This window comes from Salvelinus fontinalis, chromosome 2 (assembly GCF_029448725.1).
Source record: "Salvelinus fontinalis isolate EN_2023a chromosome 2, ASM2944872v1, whole genome shotgun sequence".
NCBI lineage: Eukaryota > Metazoa > Chordata > Actinopteri > Salmoniformes > Salmonidae > Salvelinus > Salvelinus fontinalis.
In genome coordinates, this window is record NC_074666.1 from 43,910,711 (window position 1) to 43,937,791 (window position 27,081).

At 42.8% G+C, this 27,081-nt stretch overlaps 1 protein-coding gene across 1 annotated transcript in view; it reads left to right on the top strand.

The window, feature by feature from the left end:
- Positions 1-33: 33 nt before the first annotated feature.
- The window catches only part of LOC129867093 (uncharacterized), a 103,128-nt gene continuing 76,080 nt past the window's right edge, over positions 34-27,081 (top strand). Inside the window, exon 1 of the mRNA XM_055940262.1 lies at positions 34-123. The gene's annotated coding sequence lies outside the window, so the exon portion shown is untranslated. The remainder of the gene's footprint in view (positions 124-27,081) is intronic.

Consider the following 27,081-nt stretch of genomic DNA (forward strand, 5'->3'; position numbering starts at 1 on the left):
GAGCCGGTGGGGTGGTGTGTGGGGGGGTGGGAGGGGTCTTACATGGCAGACGTCACAGTTTGTGCAAGGGAGTATAGGCTGTGTTGTCAGCCTAGTGTCAGTCTGATGAAGATTGGCATTCAGGTAAGCTGTCATTCATTTTCAATGTCAGAGCATGGAGCAGGCTAACACTCCAGCGTCTTTTTTCCCCCCTCGCCCTCATTACAAAAGGCAGCACATTATTCATACAGACAGGGCCATGCTAGGGAGAGAGAGCGGGAGAGAGATAGAGCAAGATAGACAGGGAGAGAGGGGAGGAGGGAGAACGTGTGTGAAAGGGAGGGAGGAGAGGAAAAGAAAGAAACAGAGAAGAGAGATACATTTTTGTACTGGATGGGAAGACTGGATGTTTTTTTCTTGATGCAGCGTATGGATTAATAAAATATGTTGGTTATGTTTCTGATAATGGCATTTAGAGCACGTTTTGCGAGGTGTTTGCGAGGTGTTTGTAAGGGATATGGAGAATAGAACAATGTTTTGGTTGGAGAAAATAATCGAAGGACTGCACAAGACAATTTTAGACACTGCGCACGTGAACGCGCTTTCCACGCGTGACAGTGTATCATGCTTATTGAATAATGATTTATTAATAAGTTATTATGCATTTATATATTTGTTTGTTTAATTAATTGTATTTGCAAATATGTTTTGACTGACATAGCCTATATGATAGGCCTTTTTCATGTATATGGATTTGTATATTCTTCATTGATTTTGCAGTATATTCTTCATTGATTTTGCACCTGGATGATTGTCTTGAAATTGCATTGTATCCGGTCTTATCCTTCTCATAAGCGTTTTGTTATTGATGGGCTATAGGTAGAACTAATGTGTCCTCTTGTTTAAGACAAACAAACGCTTTGCTGTCAGACTACGTTAGGTAAAGTAAGTAATAGTCTACGACTAACTTTAGGTTATACTGTGCTGTTTTGCACCACTTACAGGCTATCCAAAATCCACTGTAAATAACTGCTAATGTATGTGAAAGAAATATAGGTGTATGAAAGGATGTCAACAAAATGGTTTATGTGTGTCAAATGGGCTACATTAAAATTATATTTCAGTGAAGACCATTGGGGTACATTATTTTGCGTTAATGGCACACATGGTGGTTAAGCTCTATCCTACTGGGCACAGACATCACTTCAATGTCTATTCCACGTTGGTTCAACATAATTTCATTGAAATGAAGTGGAAGCAACGTTGATTAAAACAGTGTGTGCCCAGTGGGATGCTAGTCAGTCTTTGTAGCCTAATCATTCGCAATTGGTCTAAAATACAAATGCCATAGTTAAGCAGGTAGACTGGTAATGATTTGTCAGTCAAATCTTGTAATAGCCTGAGCATGGCAAAACGTTTTTAAAGGTCCAGTGCAATAAAAAAAAATGTTTTTCCGTGTTTTCTATACCCGTGTTTGTTATATATGTTTCCACACTATGAGGTTGGAATAGTACTGTGCCCTTTTAATGTAAGAGCTGTTTGAAAAGATGGCCTGAAATTTCAGCCTGTTTTGGTGGGACGGAATTTTGGCCTGCCTGGTGACATCAGCATGCTGTAAAGTTAATAGACCAATAAGAAAGAGAGTTGCAAACCTCTCTGCCAATAACAGCAAGTTTTCAATTTCCCCCTCCCAAATCAGACAACTTCCAGACAGTCTTAGCAAAATTCTTGCTCGAGAAATTGCTCTTTGCTAAGAAGCAATTTTTGTTTATTTTTTACTATTTTAATTGAAAACAATCACAGTAAGGTACTTCATTGTTACCGAGAACATTTTTGATATTGAGATAAAAACGACTGCATTGGACCTTTTAGATTTTATCTGATTAGATTTGATTATACTTTAAAAAATGAATTGTACTATAAGTGTTTGGGTTTGCATTAATCTGAAATTGCATAATATAATATACTGTAATATACATGTCATTGCCCTTGTCAGCATGTAATCCATGTCTATCAAAAATAGATTCAGTTTGGCACTTTATTATTTCTATCTTTTTAAATAGGGATACAGAGGGTGATTTGTCTAAAGTGAATGGCTTGTGGCTGTCAGCATCACAGTGACTCCAATGTTTGTTTTTCAATCCTGAGGCATAGCATGCAAGACTTCTCCAGACTGAACATTGGCTCTCTTTGTGTGGCACGATTCATTGCCCAGTCGCTACTTTCTATTTTAGATTACTTGTTTATTCCAGAATTGGGCTTTTAGTGGGCTAGGCATTTGACAAGAACACACTCAAAGTTTTTCCACATAATTTGGAACTCACTTCAGTCATGTATCCTATATTTATTGCCATGTAGACTATAAAGAGTTAAGCTTTTTTGTCTTTCCCTCATGAAATTTCAATGTATAAAAAGGCATAGGGATTTCTGATTCACTATCATGTCATGCCATATTAATGAGTTCAATATGTATCCATTTGCAATGTTTGGACATCTATTATTATTTTATTTAGTCAAAGTAGTTGAGGCATTCTTTTCGTAAAACCCTGCATCTGATATCAACAATTTGTTTTGTTTTGTCTTTTTTTCAGAGTTTGGTTTACAGTTACAAAAAATACAATCAACAAAATGTATACAAAGATAACCCCAACCCATCCCCCCTCAGTCGCCATCCACCCGCCGTATCCTCCCTCCCACCCCTTTGCATCCAACTCAGCAGCCCCCCCCCCCACACACCTGAAGAAAGCATACCTCCCGCCCCTTCCCATCCCATCCTGCAACTGATGTTGCCATCAGTCCCCCTACGAACTATCCATCAACTGAGCCCCCCTCCGCTCCCCCCAATCCCCACCCCCACCCCACCAGAACAATTACATTTTATTCATGTATATATAAACAAAACTGATATATACATATTCAATGTATTACCACAAAAGTGATGATATAAACTCAATTTGAATGAACTTATTCAATACAACCTTTCAAATTCTGATTAGAAAAATCTGAATCTGCATCTTATTTTTTAAGTGGTGTTAGAAATTAATTAATGTACATGCCAAGTAATTATAGACATGGCACATATAATATATGTGCTGTAAAGATAACTGCCAAAATAATGGAAACACTTGAGTAAATAAGGGATACAAAGTATATTTTAAGCAGGTGCTTCCACACAGGTGTGATTCCTGAGTTAATGAAGCAATGAACATCCCATTGTGCTTAGGGTCATGTATAAAAATGCTGGGCAGGCCATTATTTTGGCTACCATGGGTATGCCACCATAGGAGGACAATTCCCCCATCCACAGGGCATGACTGGCAACTGAATGGTTTGATGAGCATGATGTAAACCATATGCCATTGAGATCAGTGACCAGATCTCAACCCAATTTAACACTTATGGGAGATTCTGGAGACAGCGTTTACCACCACCGTCAACAAAACACCAAATTATGGAATTTCTCATGGAAGAAAGGTGTTGCATCCCTCCAATAGAGTTACAGACACATTGAAGCTGTTCACACACACACACAATTTAGATGCTCCAAAGCCCTGCTGGGATCCTAATTGATGATTTGTGTCATGGGACAAGCAGCCCAGGGGCAAAACTGCAGATACCGAACACCCATACATTATTTGCATATTCCCATTCCCCAGTTTATGGGTAAATTACATTATTAGGTGCGATGCTGTGCTCTCCTGCAGCTTTTAGAGGATAATCACTAATAAAGTGATTCAGTTGCACTAAATGAATGAAATAAACAGAGCAAGAACAGCATCTGTTATTAACCAATTTGTGCATTTATGTATGGCCATAAAGCGTTTGAGAAAATTGAAGCGATATGCAAATGGCTGCTCTTTCCTTGCCGTAGCGCCTAATACCACCTCCTTCATATTGCCAAAGTAACAAATACATAATTTTCTCTGTGAATATCATCAATGTATTTCAGGTCTCGTTCTAATAGTCCCAGGGCCGGCTCTACTCTTTTGGGGGCCCTAAGCGAGATTTGGTTGGGGCACCCCCATCCCGCAGCAAAATACGTTAGTGTTTTAAAGCAAGTTTTCTGCAATTCTACACATTTTGCCATAGGGTGGAGAGAAAACATTGCAATTTTATAACACATTTCATGCAATTCTACTCATTTTACTATTGGTCAGAGAGAGCAAATTTGCAGTTTTACAGAAAATAACCTGCAATTCTACCCTATTTGCCATGGGATAGAGAGAATGTTTTGCAGATTTAAATAACATTTCCTGCAATTCTACACATTTTGTAATGACTTATGCCATGTTAATATGATATATGAGTGAGAATGACTAACAAAATCAATGGGGGCCCCCATTCGGCCATGATAACTACAAGTTTAGATAGCTGGCAAGACTAACTACCAATCAAAAAAAATGTTAGCTAACATCGATAATTGAGTAACTGTCTGTGACTGACATAACAAGAGAAAAACCGCTGATGCACAACCAAATTCCGAAAAATTGCACCTCGTGTATTCTACTGTTTTTACTCTCAATAGTAAGTTGAAACCCTGACTGAGTCGTCCCCCCCCCCCCCCTATTTTGTTCACAACGCTTATGTTGCTTATGCCTGGAACCGGCCCTGAAAAGTCCCATTTCATCTTCTTGTTAGCAGTCAGATGAAGAGATAGAAAGAGAGAAATCCTAAAGTATGCATGTTGTTTGGAATAATTCATGAGGCCTTAGTCTGCTGGGTAGGTACAGTATATCCCTTTGGAGCGCACTAAGGTCTTGTTCTATCCCTGGGAACAAGTTGGGCCTTTTTCTCTGCAGCACAGGCCTCAAAAGTGAAGCACACCAGCACACCTCAAGCAGTTGGGATGCATTTTGTGGCCCCTACATCAGAGGCCCTCACCGGCCAGGCACTAAGCCTGCTTGATCCCTATTGCTCTCCTGAGGAATGACGAGGCCTGCTTTAGCTGTCCGATGGCTCAGTGTAAGGAGGACCCTGCATGCTTTTATACTTTACCCCTCGCCTCATTCTCCCACTACTGCAGCATGGGCATCGCTCTTACTCGAAGTCCGTCACCGGGGACTGACACGGAGAGGAAACGGATTTGCTTGATTTATGCTCCGAGAGGAGCGATGGGCGTATTTAACGATCCGCAATATTGTTTGTGTCATGTGCTATTGGTTGATCTTTTGCTGCAACTTGCTCAGTCTGCAGAAGGACAGAAAGTAGACATTGTCATGAAAATGCATTAGAACTCTCCAAGACGTTTTCCAGGATGTTTCCAATGCCACTACTGCTGAATAGTAACCAGCAGATTTTGTTCCTATGACTTTAACTACATGCTTTCCAAAATCAACAGATCACCAAATACTAGGCCAGATCTATATGGTTCTATAGAGGTTGTCCAGACAACCCTCATGGTTGGAGATCTGTATAACTAGAAAACAGCACAGCATAATATAACATTGAACAGAGGTTTTAGTCATTTGCTAATGCTTTTAGCATCAGCACTTTGATTTTATTGCCCTTTTTTTAGAATGATGAAGTAGCAACAGGGAGACATTCTGGAAACTAAACAAAACTCACAAAACAGAATGCTGATGTTTTAATTGTGTTTAGCTGAAGCAAAGGTAATTATAGTTTGGTAGATTACAGTCAATGTTATATTATACCATTCAAAACAAAGTTAATTTCAAGTAAATGTAAACATCTTTATAATATTATTGTTATTATTGTTATTATTATTATTATTATTATTATTATTATTCAAAACAAAAATCAACATTGTATTTAGACTGCAATGATTATTATTATTCAAGGATCAAAAGTTAAATAAATTAGCAGCAGCTTATTATTTATTCTGTGTTTAAAGACAGGACTGCAAACTTGAAACTTATTTGATTCTTATCTCTGGTGGAATGCAGATAATCCTAATAGATGAATACAGTCTTACAGAGAGAAATATGAAGTCTGCCACTAAATCCAGAATGTGTTTTATTCTAGTAACAGCTGAGCAGGGTGAGGTAAAACCACTATGGCTGCTGCATATTTGTGTTCTCCGTTCTCAAAAAACACATAAATGTATGGGCAAAAATGGTAAACCTAAAGTTTCTTAAAAATCTTATACCCTTAGTGGGAGACTCTTGGAAAGTAGGTTCAAACTGCAGCTAGAGCAACCATTCACATTCCCTCAATTAGTTTTGGGGTGTGAAGTGTCATTGTCGAGTTTGCTGGAAATTTCGACCAGTTGTGTTACACAACGTTGGCTAAGACACAGACAACATGGAGAGAGTTTCTCCATAGTGGTTGTAGCCACGTGCCAAAATAGGGAGTTTCTTCTGAAATTGTCTTGATGGAATCCATTGTCCATTGCCTCATGTTGATGATTGGCACCATACAGTAGTAGACTGTACTTGGAAAAACAGTATAAAGCTCCATTGAATGGATGCAATCGCTTAAGTGCTATTTTGTCCTAAAAAGTGCCATCTTTCACAGTTTACTGGAATGACATCACTCATTCCTTTCTGCCATTTCTAGTTCCTGTGTATTTCTCAAAACATTGTTCTACAGGATATCATTGGTTTGGAGGACAACAATTTCCCTCTGTACCCCCACCTCCTAGCTTTTTAACATTAGTCGATATTTAAGTTTCCTTTCCTGCAAATCTATTTGTGCACCTTGTTTTTGTTCTCCCTACGGGGTCCACAGAGGTTTCTTATCAAAAGCCAGATGCAACGTCTGACATAGGAAATCAAGGACGTTTTTCTCATGGGCTTTGTTATAGCAGAAGCACTGCATCAATGGACTGAAAGCATTGCTTAAACGGTGACATCAGAATCATTTATTGTAATGAGTTTTAGTGGTAATACCACAAATGATTTCCTCAATGTGTCCAACCCCTTACTGTAAAAGCGCAATGATTTTATATGAACGTCGACTACTGGAAGTGCATTTCTCCCTGGTAATGTTATGTCTTATGTTTTACTAGACTTTGACTCTCCAAAATACTTTAAGGAGTACCATTTTATCACTGTAATATAATGCATTAAGGCATTTTGGCCGCAGGGAGACTGTAAAGCTTCCAGCTTCTCTCAGCTTTGACATAGGTGATTTAGGGGTTCTAGGCAAACACATATAGGCCCCTCTATAGCTACCTCTTCTAGAATTTGAGCCAATGATTCCATGGTTTTGTGCATTGTGCAAGCTGAACTCGTTGACTCAGTCTATTTTAGGGATGGAAGTGAGCTATTCTCGAAATCCAGCTTGTCAATATATACAGTGCCTCGTGAAAGTACACCCCTTGCACAGCTATCACATTTTGCTGCCTTAAAATTTAATCTATAAAGGATTCATTTAGATTTTTTCCCAACAGATCAACACAGCCTGCTTCACATTTTCAAAGTGAAAGAAAAAGTATAGAACATTTTCGAAATTAATAATGATAAAATACGAAGCTGTTTTGATTGTGTATGTCTTCACACCCCAAAGTTAATACTTGGTGGAAGCCCCGTTGGCAGCAATTACAGCTGTACATTTTTTTGAGTAAGATTCTACCAACTCTGCACAACTCTCAGGGAAACATACTGTATATCCAGCTCATAAAATGTTGTTATGGACAGTAATGTTCAACTCAAGCAGATTTAAAGTTAGTATTGGGACTGGACCCATGGGAACACTCAACACCTCTTGGAAAACCATTCTGGTGTGTCTTTGGCATTACAATGTGTTATTGTTGTACTGAAAAATATATCTATATCCCAGGGTTAGGTATTCAGAAGACTGAGGCAGGTTTTCATCTAACATCTTACTCAGTCCTGGTTTGAATATTGCTGTGCATCAATGATTCCCAACCAAATTGAATGATCTTGAGCACTTTTGACAAAAACAATGGATATACAGTGCCTTCTCAAAGTCTTCACCCCCCGTGTCTTTTTCCACATTTTGATGTGTTGCAGCCTGAATTTAAAATGGAATAAATTGAGATTTGGGTCAATGGCCTAAACCCAATAGTCCATCATGTCAAAGTGGAATTGTGCTTTTAAATTCTTTTTTATAAATTAATTTAAGATGAAAAGCTGAAATGTCTTGAGTCAATAAGTAGTCAACCCCTTTGTTATGGCAAGCCTAAATAATTTCCGGAGTAAAATATTGGATTAGCAAGACACAATCAGTTGCATGGACTCACTCTGTGTTCAGTAATAGGGTTTAACATGATTTTTGAATGACTAGCTCATCTCTGTACCCCACACATACAATTATCTGTAATGCCCCTGAACCGAGCAGTGAATTTCAAATGCAGATTCAACCACAAAGACTAGGTACTGTAGGCTTTCCAATGCCTCGCAAAGAAGGGCACCTATTGGTAGATGGGTAAAAAAAAAAGCAGACATTGAATATCCCTTTGAGCATGGTGAAGTTATTAATTACACTTTGGATGGTGTATCAATTCACCCAGTCACTACAAAGATACAGGCGTCCATCCTAACTCAGTTGCCGGAGAGGAAGGAAACATTTCAGGGATTTCACCATGAGGCCAATGGTGACTTTAAAACAGTGACAGATTGTAATGGCTGTGATAGGAGAAAACTGACGATGGGATCAACAAAATGGATCAACAACATTGTAGTTACTCCACAATACTAACCTAATTGACAGAGTACAGAATACAAATATTCCAAAACATTCATCCTGTTTCCAAATCCAATACAACTGTGACAATAGTGCTAGTACAAACTTGAACCCAGGTGCAGAGAAACACAGCAGGCAGAGGTAAGGGTAAATCCAGTATATTTACTTAAGGTCTTTATAGCAAAACAACACAGCAAGGGCACACGAGAACACTGAACAAAACATGAGGCCTGAGCACCTGGCCCAGTCCATTCAACAGGTGATCCCAATAAGCCCAATAAGCCCAATCAGGGTCACCTGTATACTAGAGGAAACCCACGGGTGCTCTCCAGTGGCAGCCACAGGTAGTACACTCCAGGAAGAAACCCTGACCTGTGACAGGACACACACACCCCCCCCCGCCCCTTAAGGAACGGCTCCCGGTGTGCCACCAGGGATAGCTGAACATCGACAGAAGTCCCAAATGAGTCCAGGGTCCAAAATGTCCTGGGCCGGAACCCAGGAACGTTCCTCAGGCCCGTAACCCTTCCAGTCCATGAGATTCTGAGTCCCTCGCTGGAACTGATGACTGGAGAGGATGCGTCGCACCGTGTAGGCTGTCTGTCCCGCTATCAAGCGAGGCGGAGGTGGAGGCCAGAACCAGACTAGAGGAAACCCACGGGTGCTCTCCAGTGGCAGCCACAGGTAGTACACTCCAGGAAGAAACCCTGACCTGTGACAGGACACCCCCCCCCCCCCCCCCCTTAAGGAACGGCTCCCGGTGTGCCACCAGGGATAGCTGAACATCGACAGAAGTCCCAAATGAGTCCAGGGTCCAAAATGTCCTGGGCCGGAACCCAGGAACGTTCCTCAGGCCCGTAACCCTTCCAGTCCATGAGATTCTGAGTCCCTCGCCGGAACTGACGACTGGAGAGGATGCGTCGCACCGTGTAGGCTGGCTGTCCCGCTATCAAGCGAGGCGGAGGTGGAGGCCAGAACCAGAGGACTGAACACCACAAGCTTGAGTCTGGAGATGTGGAAGGTGGGATGAACCCTCGTGGACCGGGGAAGACGAAGACGATAGGCCGCTGGATTGGTGCACCGTAGAACCTTGAATGGCCCAACGTACCGGGGAGCCAACTTCCTAGATTCCACGTGTAGAGGCAAATTCCTAGTAGATAACCAGACCATCTGGCCTGGATGCAGGAGGGGACTCGGGCGGCGATGACGGTTGGCCTGTCGTTGTACCCGAGCTGAAGACCTTAGGAGCACTGACCAAGCCCTCTTCCAGGTCCGGCGGCAACGAGAGATGAGGCGTTGAGCGGAAGGAACCGTCACTTCAATCTCCTGATCTGGAAACAGGGGGGGCTGGTAACTGTACAACACCTGGAATGGTGACAGGCCAGTGGAGGAACACTGGAGAGTGTTGTGTGCATACTCCACCCAGGAAGGTGCTGACTCCAAGTAGCGGGGTTGGCGGACACACAACACCGTAAGGCGGTCTCCAGATCCTGGTTCCCACTCAGTTTGACCATTTGACTGAGGGTGATAACCCTAGGACAGACTGGCTGATGACCTCAGAAGAGTACAGAATGTCCTCTAAAATCTGGAGGCAAACTGGGGAACCCGGTCAGAGGAAGTCCGTGAAGGCGGAAAACATGCTGAATGACTAGCTGAGCAGTGTCACAGGCAGATGGAAGCTTAGGCAGTGGAAGGAAATGTGCCGCCTTGGAAAAGTGGTATACAATGACCAGGATGACCGTGTGTCCCTCTTTGGATGGAAGGCCCGTGATGACATCCATAGAGAGATGGGACCAGGGCCGAGAAGGTGTTGGCAGTGGATGAAGAAGCTCCAGAGGCTGCTGACGAGGAGTCTTGTTCCGGGCGCATGTCGGACAGTCAGACACAAAGGTCCGACTGTCCGCCTCTGCCGAGGGCCACCAAAACCTCCTCAAAAACTCTAGCGTTCGCTGCCCTCCCAGATGAGAGGTGAGACGCGACGAGTGAGCCCACTGAAATACCTTGGACCGTGCCCCAAGAGGAACAACATGTCTGTTAGGTGGACAGCCATCTGGAACTGCCTTCCTACCTTGCGCCTCCCTCACTACAGTCTCTATACCCCAGGACACCGGCGTGAGAATGAGTGACCTGAGGATGATGGATTCAAGCGGCCGATCCTCACTGTAGCTGGAGAGCTGGCGAGAAAGGGCATCCGGCTTAAAACCTGTTATGGCTGCAGCCCGACGCCGGTACACCTATGACAACATCCCCCCACCCCCCCCCACACTGATTAGCATCGCTAGCATAGCGTCACAATTAAATAGTAGCATCTAAATATCATTAAATCACAAGTCCAAGACACCTAATGAAAGATACAGATCTTGTGAATAAAGCCACCATTTCAGATTTGTAAAATGTTTTACAGGGAAGACAAAATATGTAAATCTATTAGCTAACCATGTTAGCAAAAGACACCTTTTTTCTTTGTCCACCATTTTTTCTCTCCACCAGTAGCTATCACCAATTCGGCTAAACTAAGATATTGATAGCCACTAACCAAGAAAAAACCTCATCAGATGACAGTCTGATAACATATTTATTGTATAGGATAGGTTTTGTTAGAAAAATGTGCATATTTCAGGTATAAATCATAGTTTACAATTGCACCCACCATCACAACTCGACTAGAATAAATACACAGAGCAACGTGTATTACCAATTTACTCATCATAAAACATTTCTTAAAAATACACAGCACATAGCAATGGAAAGACACAGATCTTGTGAATTCAGACAATATTTCAGATGTTCTAAGTGTTTTACAGCGAAAACACAATAAATCGCCCGACCATTGATTTAAGCCAAAGAGAGCGATATCGTTATCATCGCCAAAATATATTAATTTTTTCACTAACCTTCTCAGAATTCTTCCGATGACACTCCTGTAACATCATATTACAACATACATATAGAGTTTGTTCGAAAATGTGCATATTTAGCCACAAAAAAACGTGGTTATACAATGACAATACTAGCAAAACTAGCCTGAAAATGTCGGACGCCATCTTTCACAGTGATCTTGTCTCACGGATAACTATTCATAAACTTGACTAAAAAATAATAAGTTGGACAGCTATCGAAAGACAAATTAGTTCTTAATGCAATCGCTGAATTACATTTCTAAAATTATCCTTACTGTGCAATACAGGGTTCGCCAAGCAAAGCTATACCAAACAAAATGGCGGAATATGCGTTTAAAACTTTGACAGAACAACGATTTATCATCTTAAATATTTCTTACTATGAGGTGATCTTCCATCAGAATCTTGGGCAATGTATCCTTTCTTGGGTCTAATCTTCTTTTGGTCGAAAGATGTCCTCTGTCCGTCGAAATGCCCACTAACGTTCAACCGGGACCCCGAAACGTGCCCAAAGCTTCAAAGAGCATCACATAGAAATGCCTCAAAATCGCACTAAACGGATATAAATTGCTATAAAACGGTTTAAATTAACTACCTTATGATGTTTTTAACACCTATAACGAGTAAAAACATGACCGGCGCTATATTACTGGCTAAACCAAGGCTTGGAAAAAGCCAAGTCCGACATCCTTCTTGCGTTGAGCGCAGGGTCCAAAAGAACGCTACTTCCGGTATTTGGTGATTTATAGAGGCACTGATTGCGCAATCGGCTCCATTCAAATTGTCACCACTTACTGACATCTAGAGGAAGGCGTGGGCAGTGTTTGTATCCTCATAGGATTTACAGCGGCTTTAAAACTGATCTGGAACCAGAGGCCAAGATTTCTGAAAACTCACTCACTGGGAGGAAAAGTGCTGTAGAATGAGTTCTGTTTCACTCAGAGATATAATTCAAACGGCTATAGAAACTAGAGAGTGTTTTCTATCCAATAATAACAATAATATGCATATTGTACGAGCAAGAATTGAGTACGAGGCCGTTTGAAATGGCCACGATTTAGCTGGCTACTCAGTAACTCCCCTGCAGCCATAAGAAGTTAACTTCTTATGGCTGCAAGGGGCAGCACTGAGTAACCTGAAAATAGGTGGCCATTTCAAACGGCCTCCTACTCAATTCTTGCTCGTACAATATGCATATTATTGTTATTATTGGATAGAAAACACTCTCTAGTTTCTTAAACCGTTTGAATTATTTCTCTAAGTGAACCAGAACTCTTTCTGCAGCCCATTTCCTATCCGGAAGTGAGATTTCCAAATGCGAGGTCTCTTTTCAAGAGCTTGTCTATAAAAGGGCATGTCACTTGGGACCATAGAAACACGTCATACGCCTTCCCCTGGGTGTCATGCGGAAGTGAGAGCAGAAAGGACTTGAATATCTCGTTCAGGGATTGAATACAGCCTCTTGGAGTGAGAGGACCGCCATAATTTTTTTTCTCCAAGACGCGAAATTGGACTTGTATTGCCTCCTGGAAAACTGTCGTTATACGTGAATATAACCTCCGGCTTCGATTTGACTTGATACATGTCACAATATCATCCTAAAGTAAGTTTTTTCAATATAGTTTAATTATATTATTTAAATTTATTCGGGACTTTAGACGTGATGCTTTGGAAGAATTGTTTCAAGAAGGAGAGGTTAGCGCCGCACGGCCAGTGTGCTTGCTAATTCAAGAGGGAAATAGTTCGTTCTGGATCCAAAAAAAAGACGGTACTGGACAATGGACCCCTTTACAACATTCTGATGGAAGATCAACAAAGATAAGGACCCAATTTGGGATGCTATTTAATATATCTGTCGAGCTGTGCTATCGCTACCGATTACTTGGAATCAATGTTGTTGTGTGTTAGCCATTGCAGTAAGCTAATATAACGATATATTGTGTTTTCGCTGTAAAACACTTAAAAAATCGGAAATATTGTCTGTATTCACAAGATCTTTGTCTTTCATTTAGCTATACACCATATATTTTTCTGGAATGTTTTATGATGAGTAATTAGGTTGTTGACGTTGGTGTCTGTATTTACTCTGGCTACTCCCGTGCGATTTCTGACTGTAGCTATGATGGTAGCAGTAATGTAAAACTGATTTATAGCTAAAATATGCAAAATTTTTGAACAAACCATAGATTTATTGTGTAACATGTTATAGGACTGTCATCTGAGGTAGTTTTTTTTAGGTTATTTAGGTTGGTTCTAGGTTAGTTAGGTTGGCTTGTGCATGCTACTTGCATCCTACTTGTGCTGTGAAAAATGTCTGTCCTCTTTTTTATTTGGTGGTGAGCTAACATAAATATATGTGGTGTTTTCTCTGTAAAACATTTAAAAAATCGGACATGTTGGCTGGATTGACAAGATGTTTATCTTTCAAATGCTGTATTGGACTTGTTAATGTGTGAAAGTTAAATGTTAAAAAAAAATAGATTTTGAATTTCGCGCCCTGCACTTGAGCTGGATGTTGTCATAGGTGTACCGGCGTCGGGCTGCAGCCATAAAAGGTTCATGTTCTTAGGGTTAACGTAAGATAACATAAATCTGAACCGGGTGAAGTGGAGAGCCCAACGATCCTGTCGAGGGTTGAGGCGTTTAGTCTCCTGGATGTAGGCCAGGTTCTTGTGGTCAGTCCAAACCTTAAAGGGATGTTCCGAGCCCTCCAACCAGTGCCGTCCCTCCTCCAAAGCCAGTTTGACCGCAAGAAGCTCCCGATTGTCGACATAATAGTTATTCGCCGCTGGAGTGAGATGCCTGGAGAAGAAGGCACAGGGATGGAGCTTTTGGTCTTTAGCCAAGTGCTGTGACAGAACCACCCCACGCCAACGTCAGAGGCATCCACCTCTACCACGAAAGGGAGAGAAGGGTCCGCATGAACGAGAATGGGTGCAGAAGAAAACCAACGTTTCAGGTCCTGGAACGCCTTCTGCATCAGGGGTCCAGCATACATGCCCAGCCGAGCCCTTGGTGAGCGTTGTCAATGGCGCCGCCACAGCACTAAAGTTCCTCACAAATCTCCGGTAGAAATTAGCAAAACCCAAAAAACACTGAACTTGCTTGACCGTGCTGGTTTGTGGCCAGTTGACCAGCGCTCTTACCTTTTTTTCGGAGTCCATCAGTACACAGCCCTGAGACACGATGTACCCTAGGAAGGAGATCTGAGGAACGTGAAACTACCACTTTTCGGCCTTCATGAACAAGTGATGAGCGAGGAGTCTTTGACGAACCTGGCGGACATGTTGGACGTGTTGGACTTGGAGAAGATGAGGATGTCATCCAGGTACACAAACACAAACGGGGTGAAGGAAGTCGCGCAGCACATCATTGACCAGGGCCTGGAAAACGGCTGGAGCATTAGTAAGTCCAAACGGCATGACCCGATACTCATAATGTCCATTAGGAGTGTTGAACGCTGTCTTCCACTCTTCTCCCTGTCTGATGCGCACCAGATTGTGTGTGTTCCGTAAATCCAATTTAGAGAAAACCGTAGCTCCCTGGAGTCTCTCAAAAGCTGATGACATAAGAGGAAGGGGGTAACGGTTCTTGATTGTAATGTTATTTAAACCCCAGTAATCGATACAGAGGCGTAATCCCCCATCCTTCTTCCCAACAAAGAAAAACCCCGATCCTGCAGGTGGATGCAGGTGGATGGCCAAATAAAATCAGCCGCCAGCGCCTCTTCAATACAACTGTTCATGGTTGCAGTCTCTGGACCTGAGAGAGAATACAGCCCTCCTCTCTGCGGAGTGGTGCCGGACAGGTCAATGGCACAATCGTAGGGCCTGTGAGGAGTTAGTTTGCAGGCCATTTGTTTGCTGAAGACCGGACTCAAATCCCAATAATCCCGAGGTCCGCGGGAAAGATCGGGCTTGTCATTCCCAGCCAGCAGAACAGGAGGATCGGAAGTCTCCAGACGAGCAGGACCGGAAAGGTGTGGAGAGAGTGGCTGGCAGGTGAACTGGCATGAAGGATTACATCCCAGAACTCTTCCCGAAGGCCAGTCAATTTGAGGATTATGGGTGGAAAGCCAGGGAAGTCCAAGAACCAGGGGAAGCTCAGGAGAGTCCAACAGATGTAACTGGATAAGCTCCACATGGTCATCCAGAACTCGTAGCTCGATAGGCATGGTGAGTTGCTTGACCTTCCCAGACCCCAGGGTTTGACCATTCAGTGCAGTGACCGACAACGGAGTGTCCAGCTTAATGAGTGGCAGACTCTGTTGGCGAGCTAATGTGCGATCCAGAAAACAGCCAGTAGCCCTAGAGTCTATGAAAGCCGGAATATCCAACTGTTCCTTGTCCCACCACAGGCTGTCCAGAAGCAAGGTGTGTACCGTATTGGCCGCAGGAGACTGTATCTGACTCTCCAGAGCGGAAAGTCTGGTGCCTCCCAATTGCATCGGCTCCTCTGTAGGATATGAAGGAGGACCATAGCCGAATTAAGAACCCTGAAGGGGTACAGGACAAGCAGGCCCAGCATACGGCAGTGAAGAGTCGACTCCCTCAGCATGGCCCGAAACACTGGAACCAACTCAGGACCCCTCCGTCCTCTCATGACGATATTCCCGAAGCCGGTTGTCAATCCGGATGGCCAGAACGATAAGCTCTTCCAGAGTGTCAGGGTTGTCCCGGGTGCCAGTTCATTCTTGAGAACCTCGCTGAGTCCGTTCAGAAAGACTGAGTGAAGTGCCTGTATATTCCAACCGCTCTCAGCGGCGAGCATCCGAAAGTCAATGGCGTAATCAGCTACGTTACAGCTGCCCTGTCTTTAAAAAAAAATATATATATATTTTAAATTTTACCCCCTTTTCTCCCCAATTTTCGTGGTATCCAATCGCTAGTAATTACTATCTTGTCTCATCGCTACAACTCCCGTACGGGCTCGGGAGAGACGAAGGTCGAAAGCCATGCGTCCTCCGAAGCACAACCCAACCAAGCCGCACTGCTTCTTAACACAGCGCGCCTCCAACCCGGAAGCCAGTCGCACCAATGTGTCGGAGGAAACACCGTGCACCTGGCCCCCTTGGTTAGCGCGCACTGCGCCCGGCCCGCCACAGGAGTCGCTGGAGCGCGATGAGACAAGGATATCCCTACCGGCCAAACCCTCCCTAACCCGGACGACCCTAGGCCAATTGTGCGTCGCCCCACGGACCTCCCGGTTGCGGCCGGCTGCGACAGAGCCTGGGCGCGAACCCAGAGACTCTGGTGGCGCAGCTAGCGCTGCGATGCAGTGCCATAGACCACTGCGCCACCCGGGAGGCCAGCTGCCCTGTCTTTGAGTAGCATTTCTGCCACTGATGGGGTGATCAAAAACCCTCATCTCCTGGGTGAAGCTTTGCCAATTGAAACAGATGTCTGATTGCTGCTCCCAGATGGCCATGGCCCAGGCCAGAGCCCGTCCTGAGAGCAAGGAGAAGACCAGCGAACATTGGAGCAGGAACCCACGACACCTCCCAGGATGCCCCTCATAGCACTCCGGTGATGGGAGATGAGGCTCCCGAGGGGAGGGAGATGATGAGCTGGTAGGAAGTGGAGGGTTAGAAACCGCCACAGGTGCAGCAGCAGTTGCTCCCGTCTGTCGCGTCTACAGAGTGAACACAAGAGTTCCTAAATCCTCTGACAAAGTCTTCAGCCGCGCCCCCTGGCGACCAATCACTGTTCCATGGTTAGTGAGAGCCGACCGTAAGTGGTGGAGCTCGGAGTCTCCCTCGGACGATTGAAGAATCTCTGCTGGGTCCATTTTGCAGCTCAGGTCTACTGTGACAATAGTGCTAGTACAAACTTTGACCCAGGCACAGAGAAACACAGCAGGCAGCGGTAAGGGTAAATCCAGAATATTTACTTAAGGTCTTCATAGCAAAACAACAAGCAAGGGCACACGAGAACACTGAACAAAACATGAGACCTAAGCAACTGGCCCAGTCCACAGAGGAACCTAAATAGTCATCCAGCAGGTGATCCCAATAAGCCCAATCAGGGTCACCTGGATACTAGAGGAAACCCACGGATGCTCTCCAGTGACCCTGACCTGTGACAACAACATATTACTGAGTACCACCCTCCATATTTTCAAGCATAGTTGTGGCTGCATCATGTTTTGGATCTGCTTGTAATCGTTAAGGACTTCAGGATAAAAGAAACAGAATGGAGATAAGCACAGGCTTATGGTAGAATCTTGGTAGAATCTTATTCAAAATGATTTACAGAAAGAATTTCAGCCAAAAGTATTAACTGTGAGGTATGAAGACACTTTTTCTTTCACTTTGAAAAGGTGGAGGAAAAAAATATAATTCAATCAATTTTTAAGGCAGCAAAATGTGACAAGAGTACAAGGGGTGTGTAGACTTTCACTACACTTGATAGTTGATACTATCCTTATTTGACATATTGTTCAACCTTTAAGTATCTGAAATATACTGTTGTACAACGTGAAGTTTGTGTACCTTTTCCCATGCTGTTACGTAATCTTAAAACAGAGAAGTTAATACCCTTTGAAGGTGTGTCTCTTTCTGCCATAACTAACATTGGTTTACTGTATAGGTTGGAGAAATGCATCATCAGATAACTGCTGGCTATTCATACACAGTTTTCCTTTGTTTTATTAACCTTTATTTAACTAAGTAAGTCAGTTAAGAACAAACTCTATTTTACAATGACGGCCTACCCATCCCCTAACCTGGATGACACTGGGCCGATTGTGCACCGCCCTATGTGACTCGCCATCATGGCCAGTTGTGATACAGCCCGGGATCGAACCAGGGTCTGTAGTGACACCTCTAGCACTGAGATGCAGTGCCTTAGACCTCTGCACCACTCGGGGGAGCCCGAGTTCCTCAAATTACTTTAACTGTCTTTGAGGAATTTTAAAAACAAAATTGAGAAGCTGTCAACTTGAAAAGTGCACAGTTCATCCAGACGGCCATATCTGCTGTAATTCCCAGTCATTGCTTTCCCCTCTCCTGTTCTCACCCCATTAGTTTCATAAAATTATGAGTGGCACTCTGAGGGTGTGTGAGTAAAAAATCTGTGCTAAAAAAAAATGTTGATGTTATACCGTAACTTTAAAGCTACAGGATTGCATTGAGAGTCAACCCCTTAGCACTTAACTTTTAGTCACTTAGGCTCGATTCGGTTCTTCATTACAGTTTTTTTTATTTTGTCTGGAATTTTCCGCAGCTGCTTCCCTTGTTAAGACACAGAGTATTCTTCCAAGATTCCTCTTTAAATAACCATTTCTTGTAGAGGATCGAAGTAGGTTTGTTGTGACATGACTAATGTGTGTAAGGGCGACTTTTACACAGTGCAGGTTTTCACTCCTCAACAGGAAATGCTTAGTGACATGTTTATGGAGATCCCATTGAACTTTGTGTCCAGGAATTTCATTCGGGCTTGAAATATAGTAAAGTCGGGGATTTAATATGAACTCCAAACCTTAAATGCAGTCAAAGGTAAATTAAATTACTGTGTATGGATGTGGGGATTTTTATGCCTAGAATTCGTAGTGGCACACACACACACAAGATGTTTTAGGCTAACCATATTTCAGTTCTGAAATGGTTGCGTTTTTATGACTCAACTCACATCTAACTTCCCAGTGGCTGTTCCAAACAACACATGCCACTTCTTATTTTATATCCTTTCACATTTGTTACGTTTGAGGGGCCCAGGGCATCAAGTTGTTGCCTTTCAAGTCACATTGTAAACAAGAACATGGCAGATTTATCAAGTGGATGCAGAGGCTCTGGGAAGTAGTGTGTGTTCTTGGGATTATCATATCAGACTCTAAAGGAATCTGCACACAGAGCAATTAGCGACAAAAGAATGCTAGTAGTTTCATTGTACATGTTACCCATTGTACCAAGAGATAAAGAGAACACTATTGATTCAACTCAGTCTTTATGTGTCTTAAAACAATGGCCCCAGTTCCTATTTTCCAGTTATTCAGTAATTATCAACATACAATAAAATGAACTATTTCATATTAAAATGAATAGACATTTACTATTGTCTTTAAATACCAAAAATAAAACATCTTATCAGGGTTGCTTTATAGTAATACATTAACCCTTTAAAGCCAAATGTTACATATACACTGACTGTACAAAGCATTCAGAACACCTGCTTTTTCCATAAAATAGACTGACCAGGTGAAATCTATGATCCCTTATTGACGTCTTTTATTAAATCCACTTCAATCAGTTATATAATAATAATATATGCCATTTAGTAGACACTTTTATCCAAAGCAATTTACAGTCATTTTACATATGGGTGGCCACAGGAAACAAACCCACAACCCTAGCGGTTCAAGCTCCATGCTCTACTAACTGAGCCGTACACGACCACAATCATTGTAGATGAAGGGGAGGAGACAGGTTAAAGAAGGATGTTTTAAGAACTTTGAGACAATTGAGACATGGATTGTGTATGTGTGCCAAGAACTGCAATGCTGCTGGGTTTTTCATGCTAAGCAGTTTCTCGTGTGTATCAAGAATAGTCCACCACCCAAAGGACATGAAGACAAATTGACACAACTGTGGGAAGCAATGGAGTCAACATGGGCCAGCATCCATGTGGAATGAGTATCGTGGTACAGACATTTTCTAGACGTTAATTCAGGCTCGGTAGTCCATTATCTATAGTAGTATGTAGACAGCCCAGAAAAACAAAATTGGTTTTGTGAAAGTTCCCAGAACATTCGTTAGGTTGCGGCAAATATTCTCATAACACAAAAACTGTCCAGTTGTGCTGATGATTATAGAATGTTTGTATAAAACAATTGCCTGATGTTGCAAAAATGTTCCTAGAACGGATTTCATTTGTTTTTTAAAGATTCCCAGAATGTTTCCAGTTTGTGGAAACAGTCTGGTGGGAGCATTGTGGGGACATCACAAAAGAAATGTCCCCAGTACTCCAAAACTGTCTAGTTGAGCGGTGGATTTTACTATGTTTCTATTAGGGTGCAAAAAACATTCCCTTGATGTTGCAAGAACTTTTCTAGAACACATTTAATCCTATCTTTAAAGGTTCCCAGAATGGTTCATTAGGTAGTCGGAACAGTCTGGTGAGAACATTGTGGGGATATCACTGTCACGCCCTGACCTTAGAGATCCTTTTTATTCTCTATTTGGTAGGTCAGGGTGTGACTAGGGTGGGAAATCTATGTTTATATTGTTGGCTGAGTATGGTTCCCAATCAGAGGCAGCTGTATATCGTTGTCTCTGATTGGGGATCATACTTAGGCAGCCCATTTTCCCCACCTTCTGTTGTGGGATCTTGTCTTTTTGTGTTGCAGGTGTTGCACTCCTAGCTTTACGTTCGTTGAGTTTATTTTAGGGTGCAAAAAACATTCACCCAATGTTACAAGAATGTTCCCAGAACACATTTCATCTGCTTCTTAAAAGGTTCCCAGAATGTTTCTTTGTGTTGTGGGAACATTTTGGGGATATGACAAGAGATAGGTTCTCAAAACACTAAAACTGTCTAGTTGTGCTGACATTCAGATAATGTTTGTTTCAGGGTGCACAAAACATTCCTTTGATGTAGCAAGAATGTTGAAAGAGCAACCTTTCTGAGTTCATTAAAAGTTCCCAGAACATTTAATTCGGTGTGGGTACATTACAAGAGATAGGTTCCCAAAACATGAAATATGCTTAGTTGTGATGACATTCATACAATGTTTAAGTTTGGTTGCACAGGACATTCCTATAATGTTCACAGAACCAAGTTTGTTTTGATGGGAAAACATTACTGGTACATTGTGTTATTACATTACCTGGAAACCTAATGAGAGCATTTGAGGAATGTTCTGTGGTGATTGTTACAGATTTTGTGTAGAACATTTTAGTGAATGTTAGAACATTCCAAGGATATTTCATTTTAAATGTTTTTGTGATGTCATCCTAATGTTAACAAAACCCCTAACTACAACTTATTGGGAATCGAGCTAATGTTCTGGGAATGTTCTGTGTTTGGTGGGAGTACTCATTTTCAACCTAGTCTTTCATTGAGCATTTCTTCACTACAACTACTAATCCCATTTGGTATCGTTTGTCTATAATTTGTTACCACTCTTTTGTCTTATTATGTGTGCACATAATTATTGCAGTCATCACATTAGATTATTTCATGCATAATAAACAGATTCAAACTGTGTGCCGGGTAATTAGTATGTTAGGATATGTGCTGCGATATGAGCTTTGCTTTTCTAATGATCCTATTGTTCCCCCTGTCCCTGAAAAGTGAGAGTTACTGATACAGATTTAGCTCAGTTAAATAGCAATGTTTTTCATCATACCATTTTCTTTCTCTATACTTTGTTATTTTTGGAAGATCCAGCAAATACAAAAAGATGCTAAAGAAATACTGCAGAGAGCATAAGTAGCGATAGACATGATTTAATTCTTGTTTCTGGTAGATAGATCTTAGTCGATTTAAATCACAGATGTGCTACACTCCATTCACAAGGAAAGAGTCCTTTGATCTTTTATGTATTGATAGCTCCGCTCTGGCCTGTGGAAGTTGCGATGCAAAGAACTATATGGTTTTGATACAGGTTTGGAACTTCTTGCCAAGTTAAGGCCCAGTGGCTTAACACTAAACTGACTTTTTAAAGCAGACATGTTCATGTTTTTAGGAAGGGAAGAGTACAGTTCTCTGTAGAGGTCTATCAGACCAAGACATTTTGGGATTTTGGAGCTGCTGATAACAGCTTTCGTCAATAGAATTGAATCTACTGTTTTCTATTTTCTGATCTCTCTGCACTGTCCTCATCTTGTCATGAATGACTGGATTAATCCTGTACAGGAATAAACAGAGTCCAGAAATGTTTTTCACCCTCTATTGTGGTAAATCGTCCTTGTTCCCCAGGGTTTGGGGCAATTATAATTACAGGCAGTCAATTCAGAAAGTAAACTGAAATTACAATTCAATAATTGAAAAAAATGCATTGATTTCCAATTACTTCACAACAAACTGAAAAGTAGAAGGTATTTATTTCAATATTTTTCAATTCGGAATTTTGTATTCAAATCACTTCATGAACTGACAGCCTTTAATTCGAATTGACCCCAACCCTGCTTTTCCCCAATGAATAATACAGAAAAACACTGATAACCAGATGACTGTGGAGGTTTTTGCTGCTCCCGCTCCCCCTCCTTGGCGCTCGAAGGCGCCAGGCACCCCAGCATTACGCACTCCTGCCACCATCATTACGCACACCTGCCTTCCACCCGTCACGCACATCACCTGGACTCAATCATCTCTGTCATTACCTCTCATATATCTGTCTGGTTCCCCACTCTGTTCCCTGCTTCAGCATTAATTGTTGCTTGTCGTTTTGTAGCCGTGTGCTGACGCTGTTCTTTTCTTGGTCTTTGTCTGTTTCCTGATTAAATGTTGACTCCCCGTACCTGATTCTCAGCTCCGGCGTTGGTCCTTACAATTTGTCTGTCACAAGAGAGTAGTCACATCAGAACGTTAACATAATGCCATTGGCTGATCCAGTGAGCTTACCAGAGTCATAACCACATAACCGCCAGTCTCTGCCACCATATCATTTTAAAGACAGTGACCAACCAATCAACCTGCTTCCCCAACCATCGTAAGGTCAGAGTTGAAACACAACACCTATAAGGAGCCACGGCGGGCTAAAAAAAGGCACCATTGTGCGGCACTAGAGAACACCAGCTATGTCACCTAATGGTGAACCCCCGACTTCCATCTTCCACTTGACCTCAATTCCTCCCGTTTCTATAACTTTATAATGGTGTCCCTGAAAAGGTTGATGACAGCTCTGTTCTAAAAGATAGATGTAAACAGCTGCTGTGTAGTGTAGAGCGACTGGTGTGAGGCTGAACACAGCAGCTAGAGTGTCTGTGGCCTGCTGCCATGTCTGTGCTAGAATGACAAGGCCTAGCAGCGGGGCCAGATTACTGGACGGGCATGAAGGGCACGTGCCTCGGACTCCCGACCTCCAGGGGGCCGCCAGATAGCATATGATAGTAAAATGGGTAGAATTGCATGAAGTTACCTTTAAAACTGCAACATTTTCTCTCAGCCTCATAGCAAAGTGTGTAGAATAGCAGAACATTTGCTTTCAAACTGCACAAATGGGGAAATTTGAACAACAGATGAGCTATAAAACAGCAAAAAAAATAAAGTGCCCCATGCCCTCAAAGATGAAAGGCAGGCGGCAGGAGGCGAGATCAGGTGGGAACATTCTAGCCAATGAGAGGCCCCAAATGCTTTAGTCTTGCCCTGTCTAGCAGGGTGAGGAGAGAAGCGTTTCACACAGACAGCAGTTATATCTGGTACTCGGCGTCTGTCTGGTCAAGGTCCCTTCTCTGTGGCGAGTACCTGGCCCTCTCCATGGGTTCGGCGGGCCAGAGTCAGTATGGTGTAAATAGACATTGTAGCCCCTGAGTGCTGATCTGGGGTCAGGTGTATTTGTTCAATAGTAATGGGTATGTTTAGGTAACTGGGAAAATAAAACTGATCTGAGACCAGTGCTTAGGTGGAGCTGTGGAACTGTCTGTCAGTGCAGCTTTACTGGAGGTGAAATGTCCCCAGTAAAGAGCAGAATGGTGGAGGATCACTTGTACCTTCCTCTTGAGTTCCCTGGTGTGTGTGTGTGCGTGTGTGTGTGCATGTGCGTGTGTGTGTGTGCGTGTGTGCGTGTGTGTAGCAGCCATTTAACAGGCTGGCTGCTGTCCCTGGTTCCACTGACGCCCTGCTGTGGTAGTATTTATAAACTGTTATAGACATTTAATACAGATTTGAGCGCACCTCTCAGCTTTCCCTGCTCTCTTAAATACATCATGTCCTCAGAAACAAACAGACAAGCACATTCATGATACATCTACCCAGAGTTTGAATTGAGTCGGCACCTCAAAGTTTCTAATGTTTGAGTACCAGCATCTCTTATAAAATATTCATTCTAAAATATTGACCCCTGTACAGAAAAACGAAAGAGCATCAACACCTTATCAAGCCACTTCAAGAACTGCCTCTAAACAGAATATTCAGACGTAGAAAACTGATGAAGTTGGCTAGATCATGCATGCACGTCATGCATAGAAACTAGATTATGCACACACATCTATTCTGTACATACAAATGCCTGGCGAAGCCCCCGATTGCAATGTGCCTCAGAAAGGGTTAACCTTTTCTTTTCCACTTGAAGAGAGAGAGAGAGAGGAAAAAACAGGCTAAAGGTCAGCCAGCAAGTCTGATTTCAGACACTGACGGGGAATTCCGCACTGTCTTGACTTTTCAGGATCTTGCCCTTCTTCTGCCAAGTTCATTATGTTCCCTCTTCCCTCCGCTCGCTCTCCCTTCTGCGAGACAGAGTGACAACAAATGAACTTCTGGGAGAAATTGTGGGCTCATCAGAGGCCCAATGGAGGAATATGAAACAGGCATGTCTGTCTCTGACCCTCCGAAAAGAGGGAAGACTCCACCAGGGGAAGATAGTTTTAGTGTCCCCCTACGTGCGTTAGATCAGCCAGCCTACTGTGCGCTACAGGAGGGTCCGTCCACCATCCACCCAATCCATCCCCAAGCCTGAGGAATCTGCTGAAAGCTCAGTGCCTCAGTCTTTTCCCCTCCGTTACCCCTATCCCCTCCTTTCCTCTCCCTCAGCTCCACCACCCCCCACCCCCAGATCTCATTCCCATAGTCCTTAGACAGGATGCTTGTCTCTAGATTTCTGAGCAGGGGGGAGTGTTGGTTGACCTGGGCTGGGCTGACAGGTTGGAGTTGGGACTAGGACTAGGGATTGGGCTGGGGCTATTGGGCTGGGACTATGGGGCTGAGGATAGGGCTCATTGGACTGGGGCTTTTGGGATGGGGATGGGTCTGGTAGCTATGTTCTAGGGCTGAGACTGGAGCTACGTCTATGGAGCTGAGGCTGAGGGACTGGGGATAGGGCTGGGGCCTGGGCTGCCTGGCCGGCAGCCAGGTTGCTCTGGTGCTCAGCTCCAGTGTAAGCGAAAGAGCATATGATGCATAAGAGGCCGACCCAACAAGGCCCATGGGGACCGAGGAGCATGGTTCAGATCATATGAGTTATGTGCGGTAGCAAGTGAGCTCCTTCAGTTTTATTACATTGGGGAGGGAGTGATGGAATAGAATAAACTGCATAGATGCCTTAGGACATGTCATATCATGTGGCATTTTAATAGTATTTTCATATCATGAAATAGGATTGACACAGATTGTAAAATGGACATGTATCATCTGGGACTAAAGGGTCAAGTTGTTTGGTCTTATTAGCCAAAAGGCCTTAGTTGTGGCTAGTGTAAACAGTATTTCTAAACACTAGATTGAGGAATGATTTAGTTCTCCTCATATGTAATATAACAGTCCATTTTTTAGAGGCAAATCATTTAGAAAATATAGAATGGAAGTAATTTACAGTTGCACTGCATTAGGGCATACTGACTGACCAGTGACCACACCCCAAAGCTCATATCTCTCAAACTTGACTTTCAAATGGTTCATCCTTGCACCTTTTGCTTTACCCTCTACATCTGCACATGCACCATTGAAAATAAGGATATCAATTTGCTAACACTTTAGTATAGTCGATATGCTGCAAAGAAACCACTACTAAAGTACACCAATACGAATATGAGACTTGCTTGGGTCAAGAAACATGATGGAACATCCGATGGAAATCTGTCCTTTTGTCTGATGAGTACAAATGAGAGATTTTTGGTTCCAAACGCCTTGTCTTTGTGAGACGCCGAGTAGGTGAACGGATGATCTCTGCGTGTGTGGTTCCCACCGTGAAGCATGTAGTAGGAGGTGTGATGGTGTGGGGGTGCTTTGCTGGTGACACCGTCTGTGATTTATTTAGAATTTAATGCACACTTAACCAGCATGGCTACCACAGCATTCTGCAGCGATACGCCATCCCATCTGGTTTGTGCTTTGGGGTAATTTGTTTTTCAACAGGACAATGACTCAAAACACACATCCAGGCTGAGTAAGGGCTATTTGATCAAGGAGAGTGATGGAGTGCTGCATCAGATGACCTGGCTGCCACAATCACCTGACCTCAACTCAATTGAGATGGTTTGGGATGAGTTGGACCACAGAGTGAAGGAAAAGCAGCCAACAAGTGCTCAGCATATGTGGGAACTCTGGCAAGACTGTTGGAAAAGCATTCCTCATGAAGCTGGTTGAGAGAATGCCAAGAGTGTTCAAAGTTGTCATCAAGGAAAAGGTGGTAACTTTGAAGACTTTGTTTAAAACTTGTTGGGTTACTACATGATTCCATATGTCTTATTTAATATTTTTTATTCTACAATGTAGAAAATAGTAAAAATAAAGAAAAACCCTTGAATGAATAGTTGAGTCCAAACTTTTTACAGGTGCTGTATGTGTTATTTGGTGTTCACTCACATTTGTTTGTAGATATAAAGTATAGATAGTGGATAGTGCTTAGTGAAAGTCTACTCACCCCTTGCACAGCTTGCTTTCAACGTAAAAAAAAATATTATAGAAAATGTTCCACATTAATACATTTTTTTAAACAAAGATGT